Source organism: Paroedura picta, chromosome 2, assembly GCF_049243985.1.
Source record: "Paroedura picta isolate Pp20150507F chromosome 2, Ppicta_v3.0, whole genome shotgun sequence".
Classification (NCBI taxonomy): domain Eukaryota; kingdom Metazoa; phylum Chordata; class Lepidosauria; order Squamata; family Gekkonidae; genus Paroedura; species Paroedura picta.
Genome location: NC_135370.1, coordinates 136262780 through 136275074, shown reverse-complemented (window position 1 = coordinate 136275074; position 12295 = coordinate 136262780).

Below are 12295 nucleotides of genomic sequence, written 5' to 3'. Positions count from 1 at the left end.
ATATCCAGGTCACTCCCCTTCCCACCCCCTCTTGGCCTATCACTGGCCATTGGAGGGGGGTCAAATATCATCCAATAAATCTTTAACAAGTTTTAAAATCATTATACAAAATCATGTCCATACACCCCAATGATGTGCCAGTACTCTGATTGGCCCTTGAGGAGAGGGCTTTCCCCCTGAAGACCTCTCAGAGAAGCTGGCATGCCATCAGTATGCATCACAGGGTCTTTGATTGGCCCTTACAGGGAGAGGGTCCTTTACCCACTCAGGGCCACTTAGAGGCTCTTTCAACTTTCCGGGGAACACCACTGCTAGTTCCTAGCCCATTTTTCAACCAGACTTCAACACACTGCCCTCCCACCTGCTCTCCCTGTACTCCTGCTACAAGTGAAGGTGGTGCGTGGGGACACTGTCTTCAGGTCCCTGCTGCCCACCCTGAGAGTTGGCAGCAGGAGGCCCACTGCCACTGTCTCCCAGCGTCCTGTGGTGAAAGCTGCCGGGGGGGGGGGGTTGCTGCCAGCTCCCAACCTCCCAGCCCCAGAGCTCGGGGTATACCATAGAGGTTCTGATGCCAGTTCTCTGCCTCCAGTGAAATAATTTTTCAGACTTCAAGGAGTCCCAGTAGTTATGTCTGCTGGCCATGCCCCGCCACACCCCTGAAAGTGACATCAGTACCCACATCCTTAGCCTCCTTTTTCTCCCTCCCTCCCCTGCTTCCCTTCCCTTGCTCTGCCTCATGTAGGCCAGAAAGAAGAATAGGAGCTGAAAAGACAGCCCCATACTCCTGTGAACCATCAGAGCTCCTGTGGACCTACAGAGTCCATAGACCCCTGGGAATCCCTGTTTTATGGCATTAGAAAAATAAGACTAATAAAAGAAATCACAAAATTGTACAGGCATGTAATAGAGAAGTTGTGCCATTCATAACAATAAATGTCACACAGGTAATTTCCAATAGGTGACTCTTGTGAATAACATATAATATAGCAATTAGATAGCAAAGACAGCCTTATCTTTAAGAAGAATGGGCTTTAAAAAATGTACAAGACATTTAATTGAATGCTCCGAAAATAAAGTTATCACTGCAGCAGGAGTGCTGCCTGTAGAGAAGACAAATAAGAAAGAATAGTGCACCTATTCTGCAAAAAAATTAAAAAGTGTTAATTTTCTTGGCTCGTGACTTCCCATTTCCCATTAAAATTATCAAAGGTGGAGAGAAATTCACCCAGAAGTTCACTTTTAACGGTTGCCCTTGCTCCAGGTGGTCTAACAGAGACGTTACTGCTGACTTCCTGTTAACAGAGGAGAATTACACTGGCAAGAAAAATAAAGAAATGAAGAGGCATGTCTGAGCTAACCCCATTGGTAAGAAACTAGCAGGAAAGAAGTGGAGTAATTGCACAGGCTCAGAAAACTATGTACATTAAACAAAAATGTTCAGAACTTTATCATATTTTTAGGTTTCCTCAGAAATGCAATTTTCAATTAGTCATCTATTATTAGTTAATTACTGCCATTGTTACATTTTGTATCTCATTCTTCTGACAGAAAATGTAAGTAAAATAAATTGGGGGGCTGTTCTCATTGAGGCTTAAACTGAGATGTTGTGAGCAAAGGTATCATGCTTGAAGGAGGATTTTATCACAGCAGGCCTTCCCACTAAAAGTCCAGCATTTATATCTACTATATCACTCAGTTAAAGATATAAGGTTCCATTCAGGTCAAGTGTTTTATTGGCATTGTTTTTTATTGATTGTACTTGTTTATGGCAAATCTAGACAGCATCCTAAAAAGCAGAGACATCAGCCTACCAACAAAAGTGCGTTTAGTCAAGGCTATGGTATTCCCAGTTGCAATGTATGGCTGCGAAAGTTGGACCATAAGGAAGGCCGAGCGTCAAAGAATTGAGGCTTTTGAACTCTGGTGCTGGAGAAGACTCTTGCGAGTCCCTTGGACTGCAAGGCGAACAAACCGGTCAGTCCTAGAGGAGATCAGCCCTGACTGCTCTTTAGAAGGCCAGATCCTGAAGATGAAACTCAAATACTTTGGCCACCTCATGAGAAGGAAGGACTCCCTGGAGAAGAGCCTAATGCTGGGAGTGATCGAGGGCAAAAGAAGAAGGGGACGACAGAGAATGAGGTGGATGGATGGAGTCACTGAAGCAGTAGGTGCAAACTTAAAAGGACTCCAGGGAATGGTAGAGGACAGGAAGGCCTGGAGGATCATTGTCCATGGGGTCGCGATGGGTCGGACACGACTTCGCACATAACAACAACAACAACAACACTTGTTTATATGGTTGTGAGCTGCCATAAGCCAGCCATGCTGGGAGTGGCAGAATAAAAGGCAAGCAAGCAAGCAAATAAATACATCCTTGCATTCTGTTACAGATTTGTACAGGAATATGGAATGAGAGCTCATATCAAGCTTAGACTGTCAGACAAGAATTGGGGGAGACCTGGGCCTAGTCTGCACACAATAGATAATGCACTTTAGAAGTAGATTTTCCTGTTCTGCACAGGAAAGTCCAGCTGCCAAAGCACATTGAATGTGCATTATCCTATGTGTGCAGACTAGGCCCTGGCTACAGATCCCCACTCAGCCATGAAGCTCTTACTTAGTGACCTTGGGCAGATCACAGGATGGGGAATAATGAGCTTCTAGCAAATAGAATAGGATAAAATCAAATGAATGAAATGCTTGTTTTCTTCTTCAGCAAAAGTGGTTCTTGTTGCCAGTTGTCAGGATTCCTAGTTTGAGTGGCACAGCAAATGAAAGCAGTCACTAAAAACGGTAGAAAAGCATTGCTTCCAAAAATTCTGGAACACTTCTGGAAATTTGGAAACAGGTCTTGTGCCAAAAATGGGAGATTAGCTTCTGATTCTGGTATTGGCCTTGAGTTCTAATTCTGTTCTGAAACCCATCCCCCATGACCCTTCAGATCTTCAGATCTAGGTCTATAAATACAGTATTTTGAATGTTCTCATGGCCTTTTTCCTTATAATCACAGCTTTCCTTTTCACTTTTTTTAAAGCATGTTACCCTTTTCTCCAGGTGAAACTACTAGTGACCTACCTGGCCCCAGGAGACCAAGCCATAGTGATCCACATGACTGTCACCTTCAGATTAGGCAACTTGCTCTACCCTTGGGTCTGACCAGGAAGTTGCAACTAGTACAAAATAACAGCTCAAGTCCTCACAAGGACCCCATGGAAAGCAAATATTTGACCTGCCCTCCAGCAGCCACATTGGTTGCTAGTTGAGTTCTGGATCAGATTCAAGTTTGGGTATTAACTTTCAAAGTCCTACATGATCTGGGTCGTTACAGACCTGAGGCACCATTTCTCCCAGTATGTTAACTGGAGAGCTTTATGCTCTGCAAATATCAATTTGATGGTGGCCCCTGGCCCCAAAGGTATCTACATGGCCTTGACCAGATTCAGGACCTTTTCACCCCTTGCTCCAACCTAGTGGAACAAATTGCCATTTGAAACTCAGGCTAGAGCTGTCAGAGTTCTGTGGGGCCTGTAAGACGTCACTCTTCCACCAGGCTTATGGCTGAAGCCATGGCAGTTGGAGATCATATGGGCTTCCCCCCTCTCCTTGGCTCCCTACCCTAAGGCCAGCCTTGCATGGGATAAAATGGGGAAGTGATGAAGCTGAACTTTGTTTTTAAACTGTTTTAATAATGTTATTTATTGTTGTAAACCATCCTGAGTCCACTTGTGTGGAGAAGCAGTATAGAAATCAAATAAATAAATATCCTAAATTGCAACAAAGACAAAATAGAAAAGTGCAACGATCATAGGACTTTTAAATTAAAAAAAAAACACCTTAGTATGAGTATCTGATTCTTTGTACTTCTGATGTTGCCTACCTACACAGGAAAAGGATTTCTAAGATCACTAAATTTCCTACTACTTTATATTAACACATCTGAAGTTCAGCCAGCACGCTGGTGTTGTACACCACCCAGAGTGGATTTGCCAGGATGGGTGGTATAAAAATCTATACATATACAAACAGACAAACAAATAAATAGTAATCAAATATCAGCAGTGCTTTCCACTGTCTATATTGGACAAATAGTTCAGTCCCTATGTAAAATAATAGATGGTCATAAATCTAATTTTAAAAATTATGGTCTAAAAATGCAATTAACTAACTAACTAACTATACTCAGAAACCAGTGGAAGAACATTTTAATTTTCCGGGTCATTCCATTGCTGGAATTCCATTGCTTCAAGTGGAGATTACAATGCAAGGCTGCTGAACTGCATTTCTAAATAGAGACACAGGATTCTTATCTCACTACAGATGCTAATTTTCTGCTCCCAAGCATTTCCCCTCTAATCAAGGTGGTCATAATGCTCATTGTTTCTCTGATGCCTGAGTTCCTTCTTCACAATACCCCTCCCACCTTCTGACCAGGATATAAGGACTCAGAGATCTCCATTCATGACTCATACCTGTTAAAGGAAGCTTTGGCTCTCAGCAGTTTATACCAGTGACATTTTAGGCATATTCACATTCTGTGAGGCTTTCGCTTTTCTTTTTGACTGCCATAGCCATCGCATATCCCATACAACTAGTCTATTCATACACTGAAATTATTCATATCCTAATTCAGTATACAAACTGCTTCTGAAAATGTTCATTTTTACCTCTGGCATGAGGTTCAGGACATGCAAGGTCAAATCTCCTTTGAGTGTGCAGAATTTGAGTAGGATCCTGATCCTACTCGTGGCTTACTCTATTGGGGTGCCGGTCTTTAAATATTTCTTTTTCAAGCACTAGTTATTCTCATGTAATGTATAGATGGATGGCACCCAGTCAGCACCTCTGCAGGCCTTCTCTGTGCATGGAGAAATTCAGGAAGAGACGTATGCCTCTAGAATCATAGAATCATAGAGTTGGAAGGGACCTCCTGGGTCATCCAGTCCAACCCCCTGCACTATACAGGACAGTCACAATCCTATTGCTCATCCACTGTAACCTGCCACCCCCTTGAGCCTTCACATAATCAGGCTCTCCATCAGATGGCTATCCAGCCTCTGCTTAAAAATTGCCAAAGATGGAGAACCCACCATCTCCCGAGGAAGGCTGTTCCACTGAGAAACTGCTGTGACTGCTAAGATCCACAAGTAGACGTATACAACACAGAACTTCTTTCTATATGCAGGGTTTCTTGCCTTTGGATAAGCACTTCTCTAGACAGAAAAATATTTGAAGTCCCGAAGCCTGTATTCAGAAGCATTAAACTGTATTAGGTCTAGGTAACTGGCTAATCATTCAGTTTGCTTTTCTAAATTAAAATGCCATAACTCAATGATTTTTTAAGAGCAGAACCTCTTCTAGGATCGCCGTGCCATGCATTAAAATTCAAAACGTCCCACTGTATTTTTTACAATGAGTCACACACTTAATGTTTCAACAAAATTCTGGTTGCTAGGGTACATGTAATCTGTGTGACATCTAAATTTCTTGTTAAAAAGGATTTTAGGTTTCAGAATGTAAGGAACAAAGCTCCACATTTATTACCTTCATAAATACCTCTTAGTATTTAATTATGCAAAGCAGCTTGACATTTAAAGTCTTCAAGTAAAATTGGTCTTTAGAGTTCACAGTCTCTGCCTGGTACTATATGATGTATACTTTTCTGCATGATCTTCCAAATCTTGTTGATTGTGATTTGGACTGTTCCTTCGAGATTTTTAATTATTATTATTTTAATGCCACTATAAGCAGGAAAAGTTAAACTTGTTTCTTGTTTACAAAAAGATTACCTTATATAATACATAACTGGGGCACCATCCAAACCTTTATTTATTTTGCTTTTGTAACACAAAATGAGATAACAATGATTTCTCAGATTGAGTTCTCTAGAATAGTGATCCCCAACCTGTGGGCTATGGACCACATGTGGTCCATCGACTAATTGGAGGTGGGCCCCAAAGGATGCCTTCTCCCCCCCCCCGGCCCTTTACAACACACTTCGGGTGTCATTGTCTCCCATCACTCCCAGATGGGACTATCTCGTTGAAGAGAAACAAGCTCAGGGTTCCCATTGATCTGTCATTGTCATGAGTTAAAATTTCCATGAAAATAAAATGTTCCTTATGTTCATTGTTGTGGCGTGTCTGTATCTTATTTTGAAGGGATGTTTAAACATTACCATAGCGATCAGAGAGCGTTAGGGCAGTAAAATTGTCAAGCGTTGAGTGGTCCCCGGTGATAAAAAGGTTGGGGACCACTGCTCTAGAAGATGGCTAAACACATCAGAAACACTCCAGTTAAAATAATGGTGTTTAATGCTGGATCATCACTCTGGAATTTCATAAGCATTAGCACATACCCTGCAGCTATTTATTATTTATTTAATTTATATACTGCCCTACCCTGCGAGCAGGCTCAGTGCAGTGTACATCATATCTCCACATCAGTCGTTAAAACATTTAATTAAGACAATTATATGCCACTATTCTCTAACAGAAGGAGTCTCAAAGTAGCTCACAATCGTCTTCCCTTTCCTCTGCCCACAATGGACACCCTGTGAGGCTGAGAGAGCCCTGATATTACTGCTCTGTCAGAACAGCTTTATCAGTGCTGTGAGGAGCCCAAAGTCACCCAGCTGGCTGCATGTGGAGGAGTGCAGAATCAAACCTGGCTCACCAGATTAGAAGTCTGCGCTCCTAACCACTACACTAAACTGGCTTTCTTAATAAATAAATTTAAAAAATTAATTGAATGACAATTTAATTTGCAATCTAATATCAACTGAATAGCTGTATCAGCTATCTTGGTTAACCCCCTTTTCTTCCAGAACTCAAGTGTGTATGGGACATCTTTTTGATGGAGAGTGCCAGGTAGATGTTACTGCGTCACTGGCCTCAACCAAAACCTTAGCTTTTGCAGGCCCTGCAGAACTGTGTTAGTTCCAACAGGGTCTGGATATGCTCCTGGAGTTCGTTCAACCAGGTAGGGGCCAGGATAGAAAATGTCCTGGCTATGGTTGAGGCCAGATGTACCTCCTTGGGGCTGGAGACTGCCAGCTGGTTGGTATTAAAAGAGTAGAGTACTCTTTGGGCAGTATAGATAGGCAGTCTCCCAGATACGCAGGACCCAGACTACGGATGACCTTGGTGGTATGTACCAGAACCTTAAACTTGATCCAAAATTCAACTGGGAGCCAGTGTGGCTGTCGGACCACAGGTCGAATATATGCCCTCCAGGGTATACCCATGAGAACCCTGGCCACTGAGTTCTAGGCCAGTTACAGTTTTTGGAGCAAGGATAAGAGTAGTCCTGCATAGAGCAAGTTGCAGAAGTCCAGTCTAAAAGTGACCGTTGTGTTGAATACTGTGTCTAGGTGTTCTGGCGCCAGGTAGGGCACTAGTAGCTTGAGCTATCCTGTCACTGCTTCAAAACATCTGGAAAAGTTGTTTTTGGATGTATCAGCAGTCATCCATCAGGAAGTAGAGCTTGGGTGTCCTCTGCATATTGAACCTGTATCTCTAGACCAGCTGGACAAGAGAGCACATAGATGTTGAACATAGTTGGGGAAAGAATTGTGCCTTGTGGCACCCCATATGGAAGGTGAAATCAGTATGACTGTCTCTCCTCAATGGCTAACTTCTGTCTGCGGCCCCAGAGAAAGAAGATCATGGAAAGACTGTCCCCCGTATTCCAGTGTCAGCAAGGCTGCGAGCTAAAAGCTTATGATTGACTATATCAAACACCGCAATGAGGTTTCCCCCCCCCCCCCTCAGTAACTGGAGGACCACTACCTCCTTCAGCCCTTCTGGAAATTCTCCCGTTGAAAAGGAAAGATTGATGAGCTTGTGGTAATGAAGAAACCAAGGAAATCAAAAGGCTGATAAATAAATGCTTCAAAATCCCAAATGTTTTCTCCGTGATTTATTCCATGCTCTATATTCATTTGATCTTTGTGAGGAATCGTTGGTTCTTCTTTTGGAGCTTGTGGTAAGGCCATAGGGTTTTGTTTCGCCAGTCCACTAATGTTGCTACGTAAAACATAGCTGTGCAGGTGAAGTTGACATCACAACTCTACCTCGTGAACCATTTATGGAAAACTGCAATGGGGGGGGGGATTGCATGACAAATAGCCCAGTTTTTTTAGTTCTGAGTGTTGTTACGGTTTATAATGCAACTAGATATTAAGCCCGCTGTAGACAAAATACAGCAGGCGCTAGCGGGGTGGGTGGATAGATGGGCAGAAGGAAGGAAGAGAGAGAGAGAGAGAGAGAGAGAGAGAGAGAGAAATTGAGGAAGGAAGGAAGGAAGGAAGGAAGGAAGTGAATGCTGGGAGGAAGGCAGGCAGGCAGGTGCTATGTAAGGGGACGGGGCAGGGCTGGAAGGGACGGGGGAAGGGCCCGTTGAGTGAGGGGCAAGTAGCGATGGGTGGGTAAGAGTGGGGGGTTGAGAAGGGTGGGTGGCTGGGTGGGAAAGCGGCAGCGGTGGCATTTGGAGATGGGGGGCTTGAGCGATCGCATGGGGAAGGGGGAAGTGGCGGCAGTGGTGTTTGGGGATGGGGAGGAATTGGGTGATCGCGCGGGGGAACGGAAAAGTGGCGGCGGTGGCGTTTGGGCATGGGGGGCTTGGGCGATCTCACGGGGAGGAGAAAGTGGTGGTGGTGGCATTTGGGGATGGGGGCTTGGGCGATCATGCGGGAGAGGGTGAAAGCATCAGTGGCGGCTTAGGCGAATGGTCCGGTGGGCGCGGCGAGCCCCACCCCCACCCCTGTCCTCCCTGGGCCGCATGGCAGGATAGGTCGGGGGTCTGCCTACCTGCCTAATTGGCGGCCAGCCATGAAATGGCAGCCGGCAGCTGAAGGCATGCCAGGCTGGGGGGTGGGCAGATCGGGAGGCGGGCTGACAAGTGGAGGACCCAATCGGCTGGCGCTTTGTGCCAGCCGATTGGGCCCTCCGCTTGTCAGTCCAGGGGCAAGAGGCCAATCGTTGCCCCCCCCATCCCGGACTGATTCCTCCCCCACAGCTCTTAACACTTTATTTATACCGCTCCCGTAGAGCGGTATTAAGATTGTAGTAATTTTTTAAAATTTTGGACTTGAAGGGGGGGCACTCAGATGCAAAAAGATGTTGCTGGAAGATGATTGGGAGTTTACCCAATGTGACAATGAGAAGCCAAAACAGAAAAAAATGATGGGAAGCCCTCATTTCCTGTCCACTGACTACCTCTTGCAGGAGCAAGGTAGGGGGTGAAGCAGGTCAAAGGCTCCCTGTGTAGTTGTGGGAAAAATTGGGGCAGTTATCCCATGGCAAAAAAACAGGGGGCAGTGCAGCATAAAACCTGAGTGAGTCCTCCTTGCAGTAGATGTCTTAGAGAGGGCCTCCCACCATCATTGTTTTAAGGATCTAGAGGAAAGGAATCAGCCTCACTGAGGCTAGCAACCTATCCACATTGGTCATTTTGAGCTGCCTGAAGGCATCAAGTACTTCCTCTTAATCCCTGACCGCAAAGGGGCCTCTTAATCCCTGACCGTATCAATAGTTGGGGGCAGGTCATGGCAGAGTGTCAAGACTTTATCTGTGAAATGTTCTGCAAATACCTCACAGTTAATGTCCAATTGTCTCTTGTTTTGATGCCCTTCCACAAAGACCGTGAGGGACTGAAGTACCCTAAATAATTGTGCTGGGCATGGGCTTGTAGATGCAATTGAAGCTGCATAAAACTCTCATTGTAACATTTTCACTGCCATCTCATAGTCCCTCATAAGCACCCTGTAAGATGCTCTCGAAGCTTCATCCCGAGTCTTCCTCTAGACTTCCTCTAGCTGTCTCAGTTCCCTTTTCCTTTTCCAGAGCTCCTCTGTATACCAGTACACCCATTTAAGGTGGAGTCAGAGAGGACTTTGGAGAGCAATCTCATCAATGGTAGCTAGCATCCGGCTATGCCAGTTACTGACCAAATCCTCCAATGAGTCTGCCACCTCATAGACTCTATAATTTTAGAAATGTAAATTAATTGTTTTATGCTTATGACTGTGATTTCATTATGTATGTTATAAACTGCCCTAAGCACATGAAGAAGGGCAGAATACAATTTAATTAATTCATTAATTAAACATTAAAGGTAAAGGTACCCCCTGTGCAAGCAAGCACCGAGTCATGTCTGACCCTTGGGGTGACGCCCTCTAGCATTCTCTTGGCAGACTCAATACGGGGTGGTTTGCCATTCCCTTCCCCAGTCATTACCGTTTACCCCCCAGCAAGCTGGGTTCTCATTTTACCAACCTTGGAAGGATGGAAGGCTGAGTCGACCTTGAGCCGGCTGCTGGGATTGAACTCCCAGCCTCATGGTCAGAGATTCAGACAGCATGTCGGATGCCTTATCACCCTGCGCCACAAGAGGCCCTAATTAAACATTAGGTAGATAATAAAAATATACTCAAAAGTTAGTTTTGATCACTTTGAACTGTGTTCTAGGTCAAATCAAGGCTGCACTTTCCCTAGAAGCTAAAATTATCAAACTGAAGCTACCATACTTTGGTTACGGTATAAGAAGACAAGAATCACTGTATAATCATACTAGGAAAAGCTGAAGGCAGCAGAAAAAGAGAAAGACCCAATGTGAGATGGATCAATTCTATAAATGAATCCACAGCCCACATTTTGCAAGATCTGAGCAAGGCTGTTAATGATAGGACATTTTGGAGGATATTAATTTACAGGATCATCATAGGTCAGAAGCAACCTGATGGCACTTACACACAAACTGTTCTACTTTTAGTAAAGAAATGTTGAAAATCACAGTCTAAACCTCAGTTTTGACAGCTTGCTGACTGAAGAGTTTAGAGCTATAACTTTAGAGAGCCAGTTTGGTGTAGTGGTTAGGAGTGCGGACTTCTAATCTGGCATGCCGGGTTCGATTCTGCGCTCCCCCACATGCAGCCAGCTGGGTGACCTTGGGCTCGCCACGGCACTGATAAAGCTGTTCTGACCGGGCAGTGATATCAGGGCTCTCTCAGCCTCACCCACCTCACAGGGTGTCTGTTGTGGGGAGAGGAATGGGAAGGTGATTGTAAGCCGCTTTGAGCCTCCTTCGGGTAGGGAAAAGCGGCATATAAGAACCAACTCTTCTTCTTCTTCTTCTTTAATGCATTTATTTCCTAGTTTAGGGCCAGAAAGGTTTGAAAACTGAAAGAAATCCACAGATCACACATGGGGGGGGGATTCCATCACCCCTTCCTATGCATGACCTTGGATGAATGTGCAGGTAGTGTATTGAGTCATATGAAAGAATGGAAAGTCTGTCCATGCCTCTCATGTCCAATCCTGCTTAATGCAAGCTAATCATGCTCCAGAGTATATGCACCTTGAATCATAATGTGAGGAAGGATTAAATGAGGAAAACTTTAGGATGCAGGTGCTGCAACCAGCCTGTTATTGGATCTTCTCCTTGTTTTTTCCATTTTTATGTATAGATAACATTGTTTTGTCCCATCTGCTGGATATTTTATACATCCCTTCCCCGCCACTGTCTTAGTCTGCCATCAGATCCTGTGCAATATTAATCAGCCTCTACTGAGGTAATGTTTCTGGGGCAAAACATTAGCCACCCACCGTCCATCTGCACAATACCTTACAGATATGTGTGCCCATAACTCCATCTAAAACAGATGGGGAGCAGATGCATGTGTATTTACAATTATTTATTTTAAAATAACGATGACTGCATGTATTGGAATGGGAAAATAGGCCATGGTGAGAGAGTAACAGCCTCTGAAGGCCAAATCCATCCACTAGGAATAAAGAATATACAAAAGTTAGTGTTTATGGATGTGTATAAGATTAGCCATACTTTTTTTTTCTAATACGGTCATGCAACACCTTGATGAAGCTTCGTTAGGTCAATGGACAGAAAATAAGTTGAAACATGAAAAGAGCTATTAAATTATCTCCTACTACTTTTAATACCCTCAAAGAGGCAGTATATTGAAGTCAGGGTAATATTCAGACTTACATGTGATAATTGACTGAGAGCTTGGTTGATTTGTGACGAACATTAGTGGACTGTCCTCGTTGTGATATGTGTTTTCATGAATATTGTTTTTTTCCATTATGTAATATTCTGTTACATGCTCATAGAATCATGGAATTGGAAAGGACCACCAGGGTCATCTACTCCACAATGCATGAAACTCACAAGTAGGTGCCTACTCACAGTGACCCCAATCTCTTTGCGAGAAACTTTGTGAGTTGAAAATAAAAGCAAACTTTTATTGAAATAAAAGTTTAATTTGCTTGACTAAGCA